The sequence below is a fragment of the Bufo gargarizans genome, chromosome 6 (assembly GCF_014858855.1).
Source record: "Bufo gargarizans isolate SCDJY-AF-19 chromosome 6, ASM1485885v1, whole genome shotgun sequence".
Taxonomy (NCBI): Eukaryota; Metazoa; Chordata; class Amphibia; order Anura; family Bufonidae; genus Bufo; species Bufo gargarizans.
The window spans coordinates 75,528,291-75,550,947 of NC_058085.1; the positions used below are offsets into that span (position 1 = coordinate 75,528,291).

At 40.2% G+C, this 22,657-nt stretch overlaps 1 non-coding gene across 1 annotated transcript; it reads left to right on the forward strand.

Annotated features, from left to right (window-relative positions):
• Nucleotides 1-15,279: 15,279 nt before the first annotated feature.
• On the forward strand, nucleotides 15,280-15,463 carry LOC122942792. Its single transcript, XR_006390713.1, has one exon. It is a non-coding gene; the product is annotated as a U2 spliceosomal RNA (small nuclear RNA).
• The last annotated feature ends 7,194 nt before the right edge of the window (nucleotides 15,464-22,657 follow it).

Sequence of the window (22,657 nt, forward strand, 5' to 3'; positions counted from 1 at the left end):
TAAGTGTGGCAAGACAGGTCATCTAGCCGCTTCATGCACAAACTTACCGGTGCGTAATGTTTGTGGTGGAGAAGGACATGTATTTCGCAAATGCCCTTCAAAATTCGGGGCCCGCTCTTATGCGGATGTCCTGAGGAGGGATCCTGTGATAGTCATGGGAGCGGGGGCAGTGAACCCTGAACCTGAAGCGGAAGTCATAACTGAAGTGGAAGAGCCTGGATTTGAAGAGTCTGACGCAGAAGTACCAGCTGTGGAGGAAGGCGGGATGGAGGTTTCCTCAGTAGATGACATTCTTCCGGGAATATCGGAGATTATGGCCGGTCTCTCGGGTGTGGTTGAAGGTGAGGGGGAAGGTTCCCTCGCTGGATCTCCTGGAACCCCGGTTATCTGGTCTGGAGCAGTAACTGAACCTGAAGAAGGAGGTGGTCAAGGTGATTTTTCCTCATCCCATCCAAGAGCGACGGAGGAGGAAAGTGGTGGAACTCCCAAGCGTCAGAGAGTGATTCCTCCAGTAGGCGGAGAAGACGCAAGCCCAATCAGAACGGGTGTGTATGCAACATCCCAAATCCCCGATCATGCTCCTTTTTTAGACCCAATAGGTGTAGGGATCTTCACGTCAAGCTACCACCCGCAAGGAAATATAGGATGAGAAAGATCTGGGACCGGTGTAATTATGTTTTACAAAAGATCAATGTATGGAAGCCAAAACTTCACTTAATGCGCTATCCTTAAATGTAAGGGTATTAAGATCTAAGGCGAGACGGATAGCAGTTTTTGACTTCCTTAAAAAACAAGGGGCAGATATTATAGCCCTCCAGGAGTGTGGTATCAGTGACCACTCATGCGAAAATGATTGGACAAATGGTGCGTCAGTTTGGACCGGTTCATTAACTAATAAGAATGATGGTGTAGGGATCCTACTTAATAATCCAAAGCTTAGTTTTGATAGCTACACGGTGGTGGATATAGGTAGATGTATAATTGCTGTGGTGAAGTATGGTGTATGGAAGATCAGAATTGTGAATGTTTATGGGTCAGTGCGAAAGGATGAACGACTTGACTTGTTTGAGAAACTAAAAGTGTACTTGACTGGAAGAATGCCAACAATTATGCTGGGTGACTTTAATTGCGAGATTGTGGGGGAGAAGAAAGACATCACTGGGAACAAATTGAATCAAATTTTGACAGATTTTTCTTTTTCTGATGCTGCTGTGTGCTTGGGAAAATCTCCTTTAGCAATGTACAATTCAGACAGAGGCAATATCAGTTCTAGGATAGATTACCTTTTCTTCAACAATGGAATAGAATGTAAAGAGTTCACACTCAGAATGGTTCCTTTCTCCGATCATAGGGCTCTATTTTGCCGTATGGAATGTATGATGAGGAAGATACATGGAAATGGTGTGTGGAAACTTAATTTAAATCTGTTAGAGGATGAAAGTGTTATGACTGCCTTTCACTTGGAATATGAGATGTGGAGGAAAAGAAAAGATGAATATAGGGATGTGTTAGAGTGGTGGGATTGGGTTAAGTCTAAAATGAAAATGTTCTTTCGTAAAAAGGGATATAAAAATGAAAAAAAAAAATTGAAGATTTTCCTAGTTTCAACGAAGGAAAATATAGATTTTATGAAAGACAGGAGACGAACATTATGCTAATATCTTTCTTTTTTACTCCCAGCAGCAAAATAGTTAACAATGTAAACATAGAACATTTTTTATAAAATATGTAAATGAGCCTCTAGGACTATCCAATGAACAGCCAACAAAGGTTATATAAGGTTTAGCCCCACATAAAAACGTCCTTCTTTCTTGATGATGTGATGAAGGATAACTGGAACTTGGTACGATAAACATCCATTATAAATTCAGGCGTTGGAAATTAAATCTGGATTTGATGATCCACCAAGAATCGCACCATCTTGCATATAATCGGTGTATTAAACTGAAAGGAAAGAGAAATGTAGATAATAAGGGTTGGGTCAAAAGGGTGGGATAATGTTCGTCTCCTGTCTTTCATAAAATCTATATTTTCCTTCGTTGAAACTAGGAAAATCTTCAATTTTAATTCAAGACAGGAGACTCCATTATGCAAGTTCAAAGCTTAATTTTAGATATGAATGTAAAGCATAATATCACAACATTGTTACTGGTTATTAAATAATACCATGGAAACATGTGCTTCAGGTCTGAAATAAAAGTTTTTAAAAGTTGATTCGGAAGACCAATTAGCTGCTTTTAAGATGTCTGATAGAGATCCTCCAGCTTGTCTAACTTTAGTAGACATAGCTCCTCTAGAGGAGTGTGCTCCAAAGAGTGAGGTATCAACTCCAGCTAAAGACATAGTTTGAGATACCCATCTAGCCAGGGTTGCTGATGACACTGGTAAGTGAGGTTTGCAATAAGAAATAAGGACTTGCGATACCGATGGATTCCTGAGTGGTAAGGTTTTTAGTTCATAGGATAGTAAACACCTAACTACACAAAGTTTTTCTTGTAAAGGGAACGCAGGGTAGAAAACCGATGAGATATTGGTTTTTGTACGACATACAATAGAGAATTGGACACCTTGTGGTAGAAACTGTCTATGGGATATATCCAAAGATTTGACATCTGATACTCGTTTAAATGAAATAAGGCATAATAACATGGTTAGTTTAAATGACAACAATTTCAACGGAAGAAGATCATTATCCTCCCAATTTAGGAACAAATTGAAAACCAAATTTACGTCCCAAGTAGAATTATATTTGGGCATGGGAGGTCTTCGAAATCTAATACCCTTAATGAGTTTGCAAACTAAAGGGTGTTTGCCTACTGGTAGAGTTTGGATAGGGGAATGATAAAAGGAAATGGCCGATCGGTAAACGTTAATCGTTCTATATGTTTTTCCTGCGTCAAAAGAATCAGACAGGAAATTTATAATCTGATTTAAAGGTGCACATACGGGATCCAATGACCGTTGACTGCACCAATTAGACCAAATCTTCCAGGCTGATCTGTAAGAAGATCGAGTGCCTGGAGCCCAGGCGTCAGAAAGAATGTCGTTAGCTGATCGTGAAATTTCAAAATCAATTCCTGACGACCGGAAATTAACCAGGCTACTAAGGATAGATGGTTCGATAGAATTAACAGATGTTGTTGTCCTGCTGGATTTAGAAGGATCGAGGAATGAATGGGAAGGATGCGTGGGTAATCTATCGTCATTGCCAGTATCTGGGGAAACCATGTTTGAGTTGTCCAGAGTGGGGTTATCAGAACCAGAGTTGATTGTTGTGACATGGTTAGAAGAAGAATCCTCGGAATGAGATTGAAAGGAGGGAAAGCATATAACCTCTTCTCGGGCCATATCTGAGATAGAGCGTCGGTTCATAACGATTCCGGATCGGGGCGCCAACTGAAAAAACAAGGAAGTTGACGATTGAGTCGAGAGGCAAAAAGATCCAGGTACATTGGACCCCAAAGTGAATCGATCTGATGAAAGATGTTGGGATCTAATCTCCAATCGCTGGAATCTGTGAGAAATCGGGAATTCCAATCTGCAATGGTATTGGATAAGCCCGGAAGGTATTCTGCCTTCAGAGTGATATGTTTGTCTAGGCAGAAATGGCAAAAAGTTTTGGCAATGTTGGCTAACGTCTCTGATCTGGTTCCTCCCAAGTGGTTGATGTATTGTACCGCCGCTATATTGTCCATCCGAAGAAGGACACAACAATTGGATATTTGTTTTGTAAAACTCTTGAGGGCAAAAGAGCCTGCCAAAAGTTCTAAACAGTTGATATGAAGGGAAGACTCTTTTTCGGACCATTTCCCTCCTGTGGAAAGGGAGCCACACCGAGCACCCCAACCCAGTAGACTGGCGTCCGACTCGATAACTATATCTGGGACAGAATTGAATATAGTTTTCCCATTCCAGTCTTGGATATGTTTTAGCCACCAAATTAACTCCTCCCTGGTGTCCGGGGTTAGGATTACTTCGTCCGAGTAACCTAATCCTTCCCTTAAATGTTGTGTTTTTAAACGTTGGAGAGCCCTGTAATGTAAGGGAGCAGGAAAAATTGCTTGGATTGAGGCTGAGAGTAGGCCTACAATCCGTGCTATTGTCCTCAGAGATACTAAATTCTTGTTGAGGACAGATCGGATTTCTTTCCTGATAGTCTTCAATTTCCTGGATGGAAGACTCAGAGTAGCAGATTGAGTATCTACCAGGAAGCCCAAAAATTCCACCTGTTTTGATGGAATTAATTTTGATTTTTCGTAGTTGACTAGAAATCCCAAATTGGTCAAAAGAGTTAGTGCCCAATGGATATGAAGGTGAATTATTGAAAGAGATTGAGCCATGATAAGAATATCGTCTAAATAAATGATGAGGCGTACACCTCTTGTCCGAAGGATTGCCACCACTGGTTTTAATAGTTTTGTGAAGGAGCGGAAGCCAATCCGAATGGTAGGCTGGTGAATTGATATTTGTGACCCTTCCATAGAAACTGGAGGTAAGGTTGAGACATCGGATGCATAGGCACCGTGAGATAGGCGTCTTTCAGATCTATTTTTGCGAGCCAATCTTCTTGTAGGAGTAGGTCTCTCAGTAAATGGATACCCTCCATTTTGAAATGTCTGTAGACGACATAATTGTTGAGGGTTTTCAGATTGATTACAGGTCTGTGACCTCCATCCCTCTTTTTCACTAAGAAGAGATTGCTCAAAAAACCCGGAGATTGTACAGGTATTTTTATTAAAGCGCCTTTGGAACATAGTTCCTTGATTTCTAAATGTATCAGATTTTGATCTGTCTGGGAAAATGTGATCGGATGTGGTAACTGAGTTTGAATTGGTTTGTAGCCAAAGTCTATTTGGTAGCCTCTTACGGTGTTTAATATCCATGCGTCTGTTGAAATCATAGCCCAGACGTGGATAAAATGTTTTATCCGACCTCCTAAGGGAATGTGGGAAGAAAATGGAAAGAGATTTCTTACCTGCAGAGGGTCTTGATCTTGGGAATCCTCTATTTCCTCTCGCACGCCATGGTCTTTCTCTTGTAGGGAAGAATGGAGTGGTATTGTAGGAGGTGGATGGGTAATTAGTATATTCTTGTTGTGGGGAGGGGCCTTTAAAGAATTGTCTGTCGTGGGATCCTCGGCTGGGAAACCGGCCCCTTCGTCTCCCAGCCCTTCCAAAAACACGCCCTTGGAAGACTCTTTTTAAAGAATTCTGGGCCTTATCAAGTGATGAAAATAGCCCCACATACTTGTTAATATCTTTAACAAAATAATCACCGAAGAGTAACCCATCGGAGGATGGATTATTATCCGGGTCATTATGCACCGTTGCAAGGTGCGTCAATTGTGGATCTAACCTCATAAGAATAGACCTCTTTCTTTCAGTGCATATGGTCGCATTTGTATTACCTAATAGACATATTGCCCTTTGTGACCATCCTTTTAGGACCGATAAATCCACAGGTTTGTCTGAAGTGGAAGCCTGTTCAGTCAAATCTAATATTTTTGTCAAAGGACCGACCATGTCTAGTAATCTATCTTGGATCGTCCTAAAGGAACGATCTACTCCTTTTTTGGGATTTTTCCCAGATTTTGACAAATATTTTACCAAAGCTGGATCAATTTCATGCGTATCTGAAATTTTATGTGGGAGAGTGGGTCTAGGGCATTCAGCTCGTAGTTTGTTTCTTGCTGAATTTTCTAGTGGCTTTTTGAGCCAAGAAGACACAAATTTAGACACCTGGGGTAATGGAACCCATTCTCCTGACCTGGGATGCTTAATCATTCCAGGGTCAAAGAAAGGTACCCCTGATCCATCCAAAATAACGGATGAAGAAAGATTTCCTTCTTCCAGGTTTGTCTCTTCCTCATCAGAAATGTCTTCATATAGAGATATTATATCACTAGAATTATCATCTTCATTAGAGGATTCAGGAGGGGAAGAGTTAAATGAGTCTGGCTTAACTCTTAAAGCCTTAGATCCCCGCTTCGTGACTTCAACCTCAGGGGCAGAGGGTGCAATATTAACTGCTTTAGCAGCGGTAACTGTGCTTTTTGAAAAAGCTCTAGATTTTTCCTGATCCCATTTATCCTGTGTTTTTTGTAACTTTTTAGGAGTGGGATCGGTACAAAATCGCCTTTTACAGGCTGATTTACCCCTCTTAAAACCATCCGCAAGGCGGGAAGAGGATTCCTCCGTAGACCAGAATTGGTCGGATGGGGTAACAGGGTCATTTGGTTTTTGCAAGGTCTGCGCATTAGTCATGGCCATGGTCACAGATTGTGTAATGATACTTTGCAATGACGACATGGCTGTGTCGACTGCACATTTTACAGATCTAGAAACTGTTTCATTGACCATGGATTGGAGGAGATCCTCCTCCACAATAAGTGAACCTGGGGTTCCAGGAATAGTTTTATGATTTTCAGCGGACATGTTGGCTGATAATATTATCAAAACTATCACTAGGTGGCAGCAGAGGATAAGGAATGAAATTAGCTAGCAGTTTTCTTCTGAGACGAAACCAGCAACAGATGCTATCTCTGAATGAGGAGAAAAGGGCGGGCAGGCTGATGACCAGCTGCACATGCGCACTGGGGATCTGGTGCTGAGGTAAAGTGAAAGTAAACAGTGACAGGACTACTACAGGTAAGTCAGCATAGAGGAAAATAGTGGTGCAAATGCAAAGCAGGCAATAACTCTAATCAGGGGGAACTGAATGCAGGAGAAAACACATTAATATGTGAGTGTAACCAAATTTTTATGAAAAATAATCACATGCAGCATAGCATTTTGGTAAAACCACAAAACAAGTGGCAACATACGTTGTCCACAACCATGTAGAAGAATAAATAATCAATAATAGAAATATTTATAATAAGTATATAAAATAATCTATATAATTATATTTATATGACAAAAGAACTTCAATACATATCTTTCTGGGAGCAGCAAGAAAGAAGGACGTTTTTATGTGGGGCTAAACCTTATATAACCTTTGTTGGCTGTTCATTGGATAGTCCTAGAGGCTCATTTACATATTTTATAAAAAATGTTCTATGTTTACATTGTTAACTATTTTGCTGCTGGGAGTAAAAAAGAAAGATATTAGCATAATGGAGTCTCCTGTCTTGAATTAAAATTGAGGAATGAATATAAAGATTTGTGTGCAAGGTATGACTGGTTAGTAAAACTTAAGGTATTAGGTGTAGATGTGAATGACATGTTGGATGAGGTTAGAAAACAAAAAAATGCTGTTACTGAGAGGATGGGGAAAGAAATTATTTATAGATCTAGAGTTGAACATTTGGAAAAAAATGAAAAATGCACTAGGTTTTTCTTTAAGAAAGTGTGTGGTAAGAAAACGGATATGGAAGAAGTGATGAACAAAAAAGGGGAATGTCTAAAAGGGCAAGAGGTGATATCTGCAGTTGAAAACTTTTATCAAGATTTGTTTTCTGTTAAATGGATTGACAAGAGTCTTATGGGTGATGTGTTGAAGAATATGGAGATGCGTCTTAATGATGAAGAGTGTGGTGTTTTGTGTGAGGAGATCTCTGTGGATGAAGTTAAAAAAGTGGTTGTGGATGCCAAGAAAAATAAAACGCCTGGTTTGGATGGTTTTCCGATTGAGTTATACATAAAAGTTTGGGACTGGATTGGTGAGGATGTGGTTGAAATTTGTAAGTATATATGGAAGTATGGTAAGTTGAGTAAAAGTATGGAGGAAAGTGTGGTTGTTTTAATTTACAAAAAAGGTGATAGGAAAAAATTGGAAAATTGGAGACCAATTTCACTCTTAAATGTTGACTACAAAATTTTCAGTAAGATATTGGCTAATAGGATGAGGAAAGTAATTGGAAGTGTGGTGCATGAAGATCAAGTATGTGCTGTTCCTGGAAGATGTATGTCGGATAATTTACTTTTATTACGTGATGTGCTTGGAGATTGTGTAAGTAGGAAGCAGAGATGTATGCTCTTAATGATTGACTTTGAGAAAGCGTTTGACAGGGTTACGCATGAGTTTTTGTTTATTGTTTTGGAACAAATGGGTTTTCCTAGTAATTTCTTGAACTGCATAAAAGGTTTGTATAGGAATGCAAAGTGTAGATGTTTGGTGAATGGCTGGCTGAGTGGTGTAATTTGGATAAAATCAGGGGTAAGGCAGGGATGCCCAATGTCTCCTATGTTGTTCATTTGTGTGATTGAAGTTTTGTTATGTTTGATGAGGAAGGACAAGGTTATGCGTGGTATGTTGATTCCTGGTAGTATGGGTAAGTCTGTCAATGTTTTGAGTTATATGGATGATGTGTTGATTTTGAATGATAATATGGCTGCAATTAGGAGAGGGAGATTGTGTTTAGACTTATTTTGTGGTGTGTCAGGTTTCAAGGTAAACTGGGAGAAATGTACTTTTAAGTGTTTTGGGGATAAGAATATACAACTTGAGTCTGTAAGAAATGAGGAAGGTGCAGTTAAAATATTAGGGATTTGGTTTAATGACGATTTGAAAGGGTATGAAAGTTGGAATGAGTGTGGAAAGAAAATTGAAAAGAAATTGAATTTTTGGAGGCTGCGTAGTCTCAGTTTGGAGGGTAAGGTACTAATTATTAAGGCGGTTATACTTCCAATTATTTTGTTTGTTTTTGCGGTTTATCCCGTAAGTGTTAAAAATGTGAAAAAAATAGAAAAAATGATTTTTACCTTTTTGTGGGGAACACGAATGGAAAGATTGAAGAGGGAGTATGTCTATAAGTTAGTTGAGCATGGAGGATTGGGTCTTGTGAATTTGTATCTTTTTTTAGGGCTAAGTTACATCAAGCTAGTTGTGGTTTTGGTAGGCAAAAATAGGAAAAGTTCTTGTATGATGCGGTACATGGCAGGTTGGATGTTTTATGGTTTAAGATGGTATGTGCGGGATGCTAGAGTACCTGTTGCTTTTAGATGTCCGGTCTGGTATGTTATGATTGAGAAGTTTATTAGGGAGAATGATTTGTTGTCAGTTGGTATGAATGACTTTAAAAATAGGAGTTTGGTGATGAAGAGAGTTAGGCAGAAAGAGATAGTGTGTGATATTTCAAATTTGAGGTCAAATGAGGCTGAGACTGTGTGGAAGAAATTTGCTATAAAGGGTGTAACAAATCGACAGAAAGAGGTTGCGTGGATGTGTTTCCATAATATTTTACCCGTGCGTGAGGTGCAGAAAAAGTTAGTTAGATCTGAGGTATGCCCACGAGGTGGGTGTGGTGAATGCGAATCCGTTATGCATTTGATGTGGGAGTGTGATTATGCACAAAAGGTATGGGAGAAACTTGGTGTTTTGACAAAGGAATTGACTGGGGTTGCGCAAATAAATTTAAGGTGTGCTTTGTTTGGTATGGGAGCATGTGGGAAATCAAAAACAAGAATGTTGTGGTTTATTATGTTATGTGTAATGGAGAGTTTGTGGGACGTCCGTAATTTGTTTGTCTTTAAAAAGGAAGAGGTTGAGGTGCATGAATGTGTGAGAATTGTGTTGTCTAGACTTTATGTGATTTATCTATGGGACTGTCAGAAAAAGGGTATGGATGCAGAAGGTGTTTGGAAACACTTAAAATGGCGTTTTCTGGTGAAAGTCTAATTTGGTACTTTTCTTGAAATAAAATATAACTGCAATGATGAGTTTGGTAACAGCAGGTAGAGTATGAAGCCAGTTTTCGATCTTGCATACTGTATTGCTGATATTTAACCCTGAGCGGTTTAAAAAAAAAAATAATCTTCGGTGCTGCACTTGGTCTGTGTGTCAGAAGGTAGGACCCGGGTACCCTCTCTCTCGGCCTGGGGGGATCGTCCTAGGTTTATTGCCTGGACTTCACCCCCCTGCTGCTATTGGGAGAGAGGCTTAGTCCCGGGGACGTCGAGTTGCGATCCCCGTTACCCCTAGAAGTCTCCGGACGGCTAGGGGAGCACAAGTATTCTTGCATTTGCAGAGATTTTCAAACGAGCCATCTTTATAACTATGGCAGACGACCCAGGAGGTGGAGGAGGAAGAGGTCGAGGAGACGGAGGAGATGATTTTACCCGAGTTGGGAGAAATGGAAAAGCTGAAAAGAAGGATGAATCTAGAAAGAAGAAATCCCATGACGAAGGAGCCAGAGGAGGAGAAGGAGCCAGAGGAGGAGAAGGAACCAGTAGAGGAAAGTCCAGAGACGGAGAGGAGGAACTAAAGGAGAACATACCAAGACAGGAGGAGGATGAAGGCCAAATCCCAGAATACGCTCGTATTAAAGATACTGTGCGCCAATTTGTACCCCAAGAGAAAAAAGAGAAGTATAGCCTTGATTATTTGATAAAAACAGTTTTAATGGGGGTCTTCGGGGTACAAAAAAATGAGATTTTAGCGATATACGATGTCACTTTTAACTCTAATGTAATTTTTAAAGATTTTGTAGCAAAAATTTCATTGAGATTACAAGACAAGAGATTAGAAGGTTTAAAAATATACGAGCATGAGATAGACGAGTCAAAGATTATTACTATCAAAATGTATTCTCCATTTGCGGAAGAGCATGATATAACTATGTTTTTAAGCCAGTATTTTGGCTTTATAAAGTAATCTGTTACCGCAGCTCTGACTATGAGGGGGGAAATATACTTCCCCCAGCCCGTTTTAAAATAGGAGAAATAGTGGGAGACATGTTTTTTGCCACCATACCACCGTACTGCAGGAGATGTAAGAGGTATGGACACTAAATTGAAAGCTGTGAAAGTATGTGTAAAAATTGTGGGAGTACAAGTCATGATGTAAAAGAATGTACAGTTGGGAAAAGGTGCCATACATGTCAAAAATTTGGTCACCTGATGCGTTTTTGTCCCTCCAGAACAGGTAAGACAGACTCCTACTTTAAATTTTTTTAACATGGCAGTTTTAAATGGCATTTCTTTTAACACCCGCAGCGTCCACTCGAGGACAAGAAGACTAGCGCTTTTTAATTATTTATCTGTTTTAACCGCCACAGTTATTTTTTTACAGGAATGTTGCATTCCACACAGACAGAATTATAGAAAATATAAACAGGATTGGAAACAAGGGCCATCAATTTGGTCTGGTTCTAATGAATCCAGGTCTGCGGGTGTGGCTATTTTACTTAAAGGAAATGTTTTTATTGACCATGTTAGTGAGATTTTACCTGGCAGAATTTTATTAGTAAAAGCTATTATTGACGGTTTTAAATGGCAGTTTTTAAATGTGTATGGTTTTACAGATAAAAAGGAAAGAATCAAGATGCTAGAGATTTTACCCCTTTTTATCAATGACACGGAACCCTTGATTTTAGCAGGGGATTTTAATTGCATTTTAAGAGGGGAACGCCGGTTTTCAAACACTGTAAGCAGAAACTATGATAAATCCTCCTCTATGCTAAAAGACATAATTATTGATTTTAAACTTACAGATGTTTTTAAAAAATGTAATAATGATTTATCTGAAGAGGCCGGCGTTACCTGGAGCAATGATACATGTAAGTCCAGAATAGATTTTATTTTTTGTTCGTGTCAAATACTGCTTTTTAACTGTGAGCTTTTATCTAATTTATTTTCTGACCATAAATTATTACTTTTTAAAGTGCAATACGGTGGTAAAAGTAAAAAGAAAAAGAGTTGGAAATTAAATGTCTCCCTACTAGATGATCCGAAAATTTTATCAGATTTTATTTCATTTTACAAGCGCTGCAGGCGGGTAAAAGACCCCCAAGAGTCTATAGTCGTATGGTGGGAAAAAATGAAAATGAAAATAAAAACCTTTTTTTATAAATATGGGAAAACGTAAGGCTCAAGAGAAAAGAGAATTTTATGAAAAACTAAATACCCGTCTGCAGACGCAATATAAGCTCCGAGATCTGGGTGTAGATGTTGAAAATTATATTGTTGAAATAAAAAAAGAAATAACACAATGCCTGGAGCAGAAGGGAAAAGAAATTATCTTTCGTTCCAAAATGCAGCACCTGGAGGGAAATGAGACCTGCTCCAGGTATTTCTTTAAAAAAATACAAGAGAAACACACCCAGATTGAGGAGCTAAATGGTGAGAGAAATACAGCAGGTATTTTAAACAAAGTATATGAATTTTATACCGATTTATTTAATGAGAAAAAAATTGATAAGTATTTTATGAAAGACTCACTGAAGGGGATTGATAATATTTTAGATAAAGATTCTCAAGAATTTTTATTACAGGATGTCTCAGAGAAAGAAGTTTTAGAAACAGTGAAAAGTTTTAAAAAAGGGAAAGTTCCCGGACCCGACAGTATACCCATTGAATTTTATCTAATATTTTATGGTATTTTAAGAGAGGATTTGTTTTATCTTTTTAAAGAAGTTTTTAATACAAAATCTCTCCCAGGTTCCTGGAAAAAAGGAGAGGTCTCATTGTTATATAAGAAAGAAGATAAAACCGACATTAAAAACTGGAGACCCATCACCCTTTTAAACTGCGACTACAAGAACATGGCAAAATTGTGTGCGAATCGTATGAAGACAACTATCTCTAAAATAATACATCACAACCAGGTATGCGGGGTGCCTGGGAGGAGTATATGGGATAATCTTAACCTTTTAAAAGATACCATTAATAATATTAAAGAAAGAAAAGGGAAGGCGGGGATTTTATCCCTGGATTTTGAAAATACTTTTGACTGTGTTTCCCATTTTTATCTGTTCCAGGTCTTAAAGAGAATGGGTATACCGGAGGGCTTTTTACAATCTCTGAGAGCCTTTTATGATAACTGTACAAGTAAGATCTTAATTAACGGGTTTTAAGACTCAGGACATCCTTTTAAAATCAGGTGTGAAGCAGGGGTGTCCCTTGTCCCCACTACTTTTTATTTGTGCGCTAGAGCCTCTTCTATGTGCCTTGAGGAGAGATAAACAAATACGAGGAGTCCCCCTGCCAGGTGGGGGGGGGGGACAAGAGGCAAAAGTAGTGGGGTATATGGATGATGTTTCGGTAATTTGCAGGGACACCCCATCAATACAAAAGGCTTCAAAGCAGGTAGAGTATTTCTGCTGCTCCTCCGGTTTTAAAATAAATTTTAGCAAGAGTAATGTTTTAAATATCGGAGACATGGTTTTAACGGATGTTCTTATTCCTGAGTCTGAATCTGTACAGATTTTAGGAATCTCCTTCAGTGAGTCGAATGATGGGCTCAAGAGTTGGAATGCGGTAACAGAAAAGGTAAACAAGAAATTATGTATGTGGAGTCTTAGGAAGTTGTCAATGGAAGGAAAAGTTTTAATCACAAAAATGATCATTTTACCAATTTTATTGTATTTAAGCATGGTTTTTCCTCCCTCAGAGCGTATTTTAAAAAAAATTAACATGGCTTGTTTTAATTTTTTATGGGGATCAAAAATGGATAAATTACGGAGAGAATTGGTAATACTCCCTAAGAATAAAGGCGGAAAGGACTTTCCTGACATCAAAGTGTTCCTTTTAATTAAATATTTTAGCTTATGTTTTAATACCTTTTTTAAAGAAAATGCATGGTCTTATTTTATCCGGTATAATACAGGTTATTTTATGAGGAGTACAAAATACAGTTCATGCATAAAAATATTCTATTGAATACTACACATTCCTGGCTTTAAACTGAAGCTGGCAGTCCAAACAGCCAAATTGTGTAACTGATGGTTACTCCTGGTTACATGAAAAACCAAAGGCTGTTCGGTGGGACGCGGTGAACTTCAGAGCCGGGACGCCGGCATATACTGTGGACCGCAAACCCACCAAACGAACAGAGGCACGCAGGTGAAGGTAAGCCCACATAGTGGGTCAAGCTTGTTAAACTACCACATCTAAGCAATAAGAGGAGAAATATCATCTACATTTAAAGACAGAACTTTGATACAAATACAGCAACAGTTAAAGAAGGAAGTCCATCTTTCCTATAGAGATTGCTACATATGTCAAATAACATCTCAGGACGCAGGTTAAAAACCCATTGAGATAACACTCAGTGCCAACTAAGCATTTATTTATTTTTGCTTCCCCCCATATAGGACTATACTGAACGAATTTCTTGTTTAGCCAAATGTGTTAAGCATCTTTTATACGTATTTTGTATAATCAATTTGCCTGACTTGGCAGGAACTTGCCGTCCGAACAGCCTTTGGTTTTTCATGTAACCAGGAGTAACCATCAGTTACACAATTTGGCTGTTTGGACTGCCAGCTTCAGTTTAAAGCCAGGAATGTGTAGTATTCAATAGAATATTTTTATGCATGAACTGTATTTTGTATTTTTTATTATCAATTATTTTAATATTAAAGTGTGTCCTATACCTCCTTATATGAGTGCCCATCCATACTTAATTTACAATTTAACCACTTTTTTGAGGGGTGATCTCAAATCTTGTTTGGTGCACCTACCCTGAGGGTTACAGAGGTGAGCGGATCTCTTAAACCGTATTCAATTTATTTTATGAGGAGGCATCAGTGGTTTGATACTGTTTTAAATTCCCCTTATTCTTTTAACCTGCCCGAATATTATAAAATTTTAGATAAAATAGTGAACTCTTTTAATTTAAGTGGAAAAAGGGTGCATGAGCTTAAAAATAGTAAGAGTATTTTAAAAAGTATTAAAGATGAAACGTTGACAACCCCGATTAAAAATTTTAATGACACAAAATGTAAGCAGATATGGAAAGAAGTGAATATTAAATATCTTTTTAACCCACAGAAGGATCTGGCCTGGAGCTGCGTACACGAATGTCTTCCATGCCGGGCATTCCAGCACCGAAGAGGACTAACTGGCACCGCTGAATGTCCGAGAGGAGGATGTAGGGAGGATGAAGACGTGTACCATCTATTCTGGCATTGTTTTTTCGCTAAAAGAATTTGGACAAAGATGTTCCCTCTACTGAAGAAAATATCTGGTCTCAGAGCTTTAACAATGGACGGTGTGTTTTATGGTGATCTGGAATGCCCATCCAGGATAAAAAAGACTATGGCATGGAAGACAGTAAATTGCGTGAAAGCAGCTCTATGGTCAGCCAGGAATATTTTATGTTTTAAACATGATTTTATTTCTGAGGAGAATGTTTTAAAGATGGTTTTAGATGAAATGTATAAATATTATTTAATTGATAAAAAACGGGCTCCTTTTATGTGTCATAAATGGTTTTTAAGGGAATGGGGTTCAGTTATTTAATGTATTTAAAAGCTCTTTTATATAACATATTGTAATTAATGTCTTAATGTTATAAGGAGTTTTTTATTTCTGTAAAATTGATGGATTTTAATAAAATATACCCCTTTGGGGTAGTCAACTTAAAAAAATCTGTTCTTATCAGTTTAATATCTGATACGTCCCCTATCTGGGGACCATATATTAAATGGATTTTTCGAACAGGGAGATGGAAAAAGAGCTTGCTCTGTCAACTCCATGCATTGACCTGGTATTGCAGTACCTCCAGGACCAGTGCACCCTTTCTATTCCAGTATAAAAAAACAGAATGAAATTGAGTGATGGATGTCAAGGATCCTTCCAGCAAGCAAGTGGAAAGTTGCTGTGCCCTGCCTCAGCAGTCCTGCACTTCAGCTTCTCCTTCATCTGTGAGGGTTTTGCTGTGCTGCTTTCTGCATCCCTGGTGCTGCTGCATCTAGCCTGTCAATCTCTTAATCGCATCACCTGTGTGTGGGTTTGTTCCAGCACCAAGCAACCCAGCGAGCCAGTCACCTCTCCTCACAGCCCAAATCCAATTAAGATTGATGGCTTAATTGTTGTGTTAATTGGCTTATCACCTGAATGAAGTGTTTGGATATCACCTGAATGCAGTTTTTGGACCTCCACTCCGTGCACCTCTCTTTTGATTTGGGCCTGTTGTGCACACCTGGGCAGTCTGCTGAGTTGTTCCTTTGAATTGACCCTTTTGTAGCAAGTTGGCTTGATGTAACCAATTCAGTTTTCCTAGTTCTTTATTAAATAAGTAAAGTTTGTTTGCCTGTGTCTCCCTCTTGTGGATCTTTTAAACTGGATGACTTGTAGGCTAAAATGTAGTCCAGCACTTCCTATGTATCAGCAACAGCTGGACCTACCATGTCTGGCCAATGGACGGAACACTGCACGTGTCACAAGAGGCCTGTCAGGTCAGAGGTCAAGTAAGGTCAGGTCAGTGGATGACATCACAAGGGCCCTGACGGAACACTCAACAATGGTGCAGTGACATCACAATCAACAATGCATACAGCCTTTTTTTTTTTTCTCTTTACACTACTCTCCATTCACTCCTGATCCGTGTTTCTGCTTGGCGTTCTTTGGCACCAGGAATTGCGTGCGACGAAAAGGCGTGACCAGAAGTTGTGGGCGGAGCTATGCAGATACGAAAAACACGAAGTAGAGCATGCTGGTGATTCCAGCGCGTAGGACTCACGTTTTCCCTGGTTTGTGAGAGAAAGAAGCCTCCCGGACTGTGTTTGGGGCTGAGGCCTATAGACTGTTGCCTTGAGAAGTGCTCTGCGTTTGCGAACAGCGGCCACGTTGTCGAGGCCGAGCGGGTTATCGCTTCTCGGCCTTTTGGCTAAGATCAAGTGTCTTGGCCAGAGGTGGTGGTGAGGGTACCCGACTCCTCGGCCTGGGAGAGGGGCACAGGTTTATAGCCTGTGTCTTACCTCCCTGCTGCTATAGGGGAGCGGCCTAGTCCCAAACCACCTGAGAGCGATCGCTTCGTGCATTCTTCGTGGAATGGATCGCCAAGGAGTCAGAAATACTCTCCGTTTCCTGGTACAGCCAGCTTTCGTGGGCCAGATTGGACGTCAGACGATGGTCGAGGATGTGATTGTCAACGCCCTGAACCTGGATTTTTCCTACATCCTATGCCTACAAGACTTTCCAAAGGTGGGTCATTTTGATCTTACTCTGGCTGAAGAAGGAATTTGCTATGATGTGTTTGAGAAAATCAAAGCCTTAAAGATGGAGAGCCCGGTGACCATCCTGCATAAGTTTGAAGTTTTTCCAGCTTATTTAATGGAAGAAAGGGCAGTAACTGTCCACCTGTTAAACCCTTATACCCCAATGGATCTAGTTCGCGCCTTTCTTCTGCAATTTTCAACCGAGGTCCGAGGTCCCCAGAAGCTGTTTGATAAATGGGGATTGGCGACTGGGAAACACAGTTTTTGGGTAAGACTCTCTACTTAGGTGGGTGAAAACTGCAGAGAACAAGGGCATGAGGCTGGGGATTGTATCAAAGCCCGCAGATGTGATGCGTGCGGGAAACCGGGACATTCATGTAGGAACTGCCCAAAAACCCTGATCCCGGGTCGCTCCTACTCAGAAGCTCTTCGGAGGACCACAAAACTGGTGGAGAAAAGGTGGAGGCCAAGCCGGCCGGACGGTAATTATACTGAAACTCAGGAGGAGTCTGGGTCTCAAACCGCTGGGAATCAACCATCAGGATCCCAGGGGGTAGTTGCTGATGTTGTGTCAGGAGAGTTTGGAGGGTGTGTTGGAGCTATTGGAGGCTGGTGGGGGGAGTCAGCAAGGGCAAGTCGCCCAAGCCCCTCTAGCCCTCAATACTGTGCAGGAGAACTTGGAGGGTGAGGTGGAGGTAATGGAGGCTAGTGGGGGAACTCAGCAAGGGCAACAGGCCCAAACCCCTCTAGTCTTCTCAGAAACACCCAGTATACCAGAGGGGTCCGGAGGCCCTACCTTTCGTTTTGGTCAGGAAGATGGTGGTGAGGATAGGTGGGAAGGTGTAGCTGGGAGATCCAAAAAGAAGAGGGCAAAGAGGGACACGCCTTCAGAAGAGTCGGGGGATGAAACCATCCCTTGTGGGCAACATCTGGCAGTGTCCCCTGGAATTACAACAGAGAACTCTTTTGCGGTATTGGATGAGATGCTGAGTCCTATGAGTGGAGCCTCCTCCCCCTACTTGGACCCAGAAGCGGTCGAGCAGCTATCGGACACTATGCAGATGCCGCCTAACACATGATTGGTTTGCCTTTCTGCTCTAATGTTTAACCTCTAAGTTTTCCATTTCGTCCCTCAATGTGAGGGTTTTCAGGGATAAGTCTAGAAGGGCTGCTATTTTAGAAAATCTTGCTACTAAATCATGTGATTGTTTTTGTTTGCAGGAATGCGGTTTGAAAGAGATTCCCAAAAAATCGGAGTGGGTACATGGGGATTCTATCTGGTCAACCTCCTCATGCAATAAAAATGACGGGGTGGGGATTTTGTTTAAAAGTAAAAATTTTGTTATTGACCATTATGTTATTATTGAGCCGGGTAGGTGCATTATGGTTTTCGTTAAATTTAAGGGTGTAATGTTTAGAATTATTAATGTTTATGCGCCCGCAGATAGGAATCAAAGAAAAATTTTGTTTGATAAATTACAATTTTATTTACCAGGTAGAGTGCCAAGTATTGTGGTGGGTGACATCAACTGCCACCTTGAAGGTGCTAATATGGATAGTACAAGTAAGGTTTTCCTACAAAGTATGACAGATAATACTTTGCATGATGTAGTGAAGATTTGTAAAATTAAGCCGATTCCAGCAACATACCATGCTGATAGGGGTGGTATTCATTCCAGATTAGATTACCTTTTTGTTTCTAGTAATTTTGTAGTTAGAAATTATTCACAAGAAAAAGTGGGTTTTTCAGATCATGAATGTGTTAAATGTGAATTGGAGTTAGAAGGAGTGAGAAAGACGGGTAGAGGGTTATGGAAAATGAATGTGAGTATGTTGGATGATATAGAGGTGAAAAGGGAATTTAAAAGAATGTATGACATACAATGTTTGAGAAAGAATGAGTATGGGTGCATATTGGATTGGTGGGATGGGATGAAGGAAAAGGTGAGAGTGTTCTTTAGGAGAATGGGGTATAAATGGGCAGCGAGAAAGAGGAAGAAGTATGATAGGTCTAATATGAGATTAGAATTTTTGTATAATCTAAGGGACTTAGGGTATAAGGTGGATGAAGATTTGCGTGCTAAAAGGAAAGTTATGAGTGATCTATTAAGAGAGAGGGGTAAACAAATAATTTATCAGGCCAAGTTGGATGTCATTGAAAAGGATGAATGTTGCTCCAGGTTTTTCTTTAAAAAAATAGTTAATGCTAGGAAAGATTTAGTGAGTGTGAAAGATGTGAATGGGGTGGAAGTGTGTGGGGATGGAGTGAAAGGGGTCATAGAAGGGTTCTATGAGGAGTTACATAGGGAGAAGGAGAGGGATGTAAGTTTAAAGGAGGATGTGTTAGGGGCATTAAAAAGTAGGATAGGACAAGAGGATGGGGTGGGATTAGTCAGTGATATATCTGAAGAAGAAGTTAGGAGGGTTATTGGTAATATGGCAAAAAATAAAACCCCAGGTAGGGATGGTATTCACATAGAATTCTATCTTAAGTATTGGGATTTAATAGGGAAAGATTTGTTTGAAGTGTATAAGTATATATGGATGAATGGTAAAATTAGTGATTCAATGAAAGAGGGTGTGGTAGTGTTAATTTTTAAGAAGGGGGTGAAGTGTGATTTGCGCAATTGGAGGCCAATCACATTGCTGAATGCGGACTACAAGGGGTATGCAAGGTTGCTAGCGAAAAGAATGAGTGGAGTGATTGAGCAAGTAGTGCAAGAGGAGCAAGTGTGTAGAGTGCCTGGGAGATGTATAGCTGGTAATTTGAGTTTGTTGAGAGATATCATTTGGGATGGATTACAGAGAGATAGGAGTGTGAATGTGTTTTCTATTGATTTTGAGAAAGCTTTTGATAGGCTTTCACATGGTTTTTTGTTTAAGGTATTAGAGAGAATGGGATTTCCGAATGTGTTGGTTAGAGCGGTGAAAAGTTTATATGATGGTATTGGGAGTCGTGTGCTGGTGAATGGGTATGAAAGCAATAGGATTAGTGTTAATTCCAGAGTAAGGCAAGGGTGCCCGCTTTCGCCGGTAGCCTTTATCTGTGCTATTGAACCTTATGAGAGGGGTGAGTATTCCTGGAAGTTGTAGTAAGAATGTGAAAGTGTTTAGATATATGGATGATGTATGTGTGGTGAGTGAGAATAAAGCTGAACTGCAGAGAGCTAAACTGCATGCAGACATTTTCTGTGGTGCATCTGCTTTCAGAGTGAATTAGGATAAGTGTGAAGTGAAGTGTTTTGGGGGAGGATGTGATGTTTCGGATTTAAGTGTGAAAGTGGTTGATAGTATAAAAGTGTTGGGAGTTAAGTTTGATGAGAGAATGAATGGTCATGAGAGTTGGGAAGAAGTGAGAGAGAAAGTGGTAAGAAAGGTGGATTTCTGGAAGTTGCGTGAGTTGTCCTTTACAGGGAAAATCTTGGTTATAAAGTGCGTAATTTTACCTATTTTGTTGTACATAGGGAATGTGTTCCCACCAACATATGTGAACCTGAGAAGAATTAACAGAGTGCTGTTTTTGTTTTTGTGGGGGGTGAAAATGGAGAGGGTTAGGCGTACGACTGTGGTGAAAACTAGATAGAATGGTGGTTTAAATTTTCCGGATGTTGAGTTATACTTGCGTATTAATTTTATGGTGAATGTGTTGAGATTGTTGAAGGGTAGTGGTAAGGTAGCATGTATGGTGAGGTATTCTGGAGGATGGTTGTTGTGTCGTTTGGGTTGGTGCGAAAGGAGTTTGAAACAGCCTGTGGCTTTTGTGTGTCCTTATTGGTATGTGGGATTGGAGAGCTTTGTGAAAAAGAATGGCTTGAGTGGCTGGAGTATGACTGATCTAGTTAATAAGAAGAAAGTATTGAGAGAATGCAAGAATGAAGAAATAGCAGAGGAGATTAATTTACTACGGTCAACTGAGGCAGAGAAAGTGTGGAAGAGTGTGGATACGGATGGGATGTTGAATAAGCAAAAAGACTTGGTATGGCTGAGTATGCATGGGGCTTTGCCAGTGAGAGAAGTGCAAAAAAATCGTGGTTTGGCAAGGAGTGATGTGTGTCCGAGACAGGGGTGTGGGGGTAGGGAAAGCATTATTCATGTCTTCTGGAATTGTGGCTTTGCCCAAAATGTAATAAAGAAAGTGGGAAGATTAGTGAAAGACTTGACAGGGATTAGTTACCTAACATTTGCTTTTGTGTTGTTTGGTATTGGGCTGAGTGGTAAGAAAGAGAGTAGAGTTTTGTGGTTGATAATGACTTGAAAGAGGTTTTGTGGGATGCAAGGAATATGTGTGTGTACAAGAGAGAAGTGTGGGAAGAGAATGATTGTGTCAGGTTATTTTTGAGTAGACTGTATATCTGTTATTTGTGGGATGTTAAAAAAGGTGAAAAATTTGATGCTGAGGGGATTTGGAAAACCAAAAAATGGAAAGAACTTGTGAACTTGTGATGTTTTTGATGCTGTTATATTTTTGAATTAAAGTGCCAGATGATGATTAGTTTTATTGCAATGGTTAATCAAACCTGATGGTTTAAAAAAATAAAATAAAAAAATCTTGTGTGCTGCACTTGGTCTGTGTGTCAGAAGGTAGCTCTCGGGTACCCTCTTTCTCTGCCTGGGGAGGATCGTCCAGGTTTATTGCCTGGGCTTCACCCCCCTGCTGCTATCGGGAGAGAGGCTTAGTCCTGGGGGCGTCGAGTTGCGATCCCCCTTACCTCTGAGAAGTACCAGGACTTTTTGGAGGAGCATTTTGTCTTTGCCTTTTAGAGACAACAAGCGCCATCTCAACAACTATGGCAGACGACGACCCGGGAGGAGGGGTCGATGGAGTCGGAGGAGGTGTCGGAGGAGTTGGAGGAGTCGGAGGAGGTGGAGGAACCGGAGGAGCCGGAGAATTTGAATATGGAGACAATGATGGATTTACTACCCAAGGAAAGAAAAAGAGAGGCGGAGCTGCAAGGAGAAACTCCAAAGAAAACGAAGCCCGAAGAAAGGATGAATCCCGAGGCGGAACGGAAAAGCTGAAAGAGAACATGCCAAGGAAAGAAGAAGATGACGAGCACCAGATCCCGGATTACGCTAAAATTAAAGATACCATTCGTTTTTATGTCACCAAAGGGAAAGAAGATAAATTTAATTTGCTTTACTTAGTAGACACAGTCCTGTATGGCGTATTCGGTGTACAGAGGCAAGAGATCCTAGCCATACAGGACTACCCAAAAAGACGTGTCTATGATGTAACTTTTACTAAAAATGGTATCTTTAAAAGCGTTTTAGCTAAGGTTCCACATTGCATAAAAGATGAAAGAGTACAAGGTCTTAAAATACATGAGCACGAGATTGATGAGTCCATGACTGTTGTTATAAAAATGTATTCGCCTTTTGCCAATATTAACATCATTACTGCTTTTTTATCTCAATATTTTAAGAAAATTATTTCAGTGTCGAAAATTTTAAACACCGCCGGGATCTGGACATCAAAGTGGCTTTTTAAAGTAATTGGTAACCGTGATCCCAGTCTTCCAGGAGGTCTCGTCTTACCCCCAGCACATTTTAAACTGGGGGACATGGTAGGTGACATGTTTTTTTCTAATATGCCACCTTACTGCAGGTTGTGTAAGAATTATGGGCATTTTAACACTGACTGTATGAGTACATGCAAAAATTGCGGTAGCACCCAGCATGATATCCGGGAGTGCCCTGCAGGAAAACGTTGTTATGCATGTACTCGTATGGGTCACCTCTCACGTGATTGCCCTTTTAGGAAATCCGAGGGGCGGA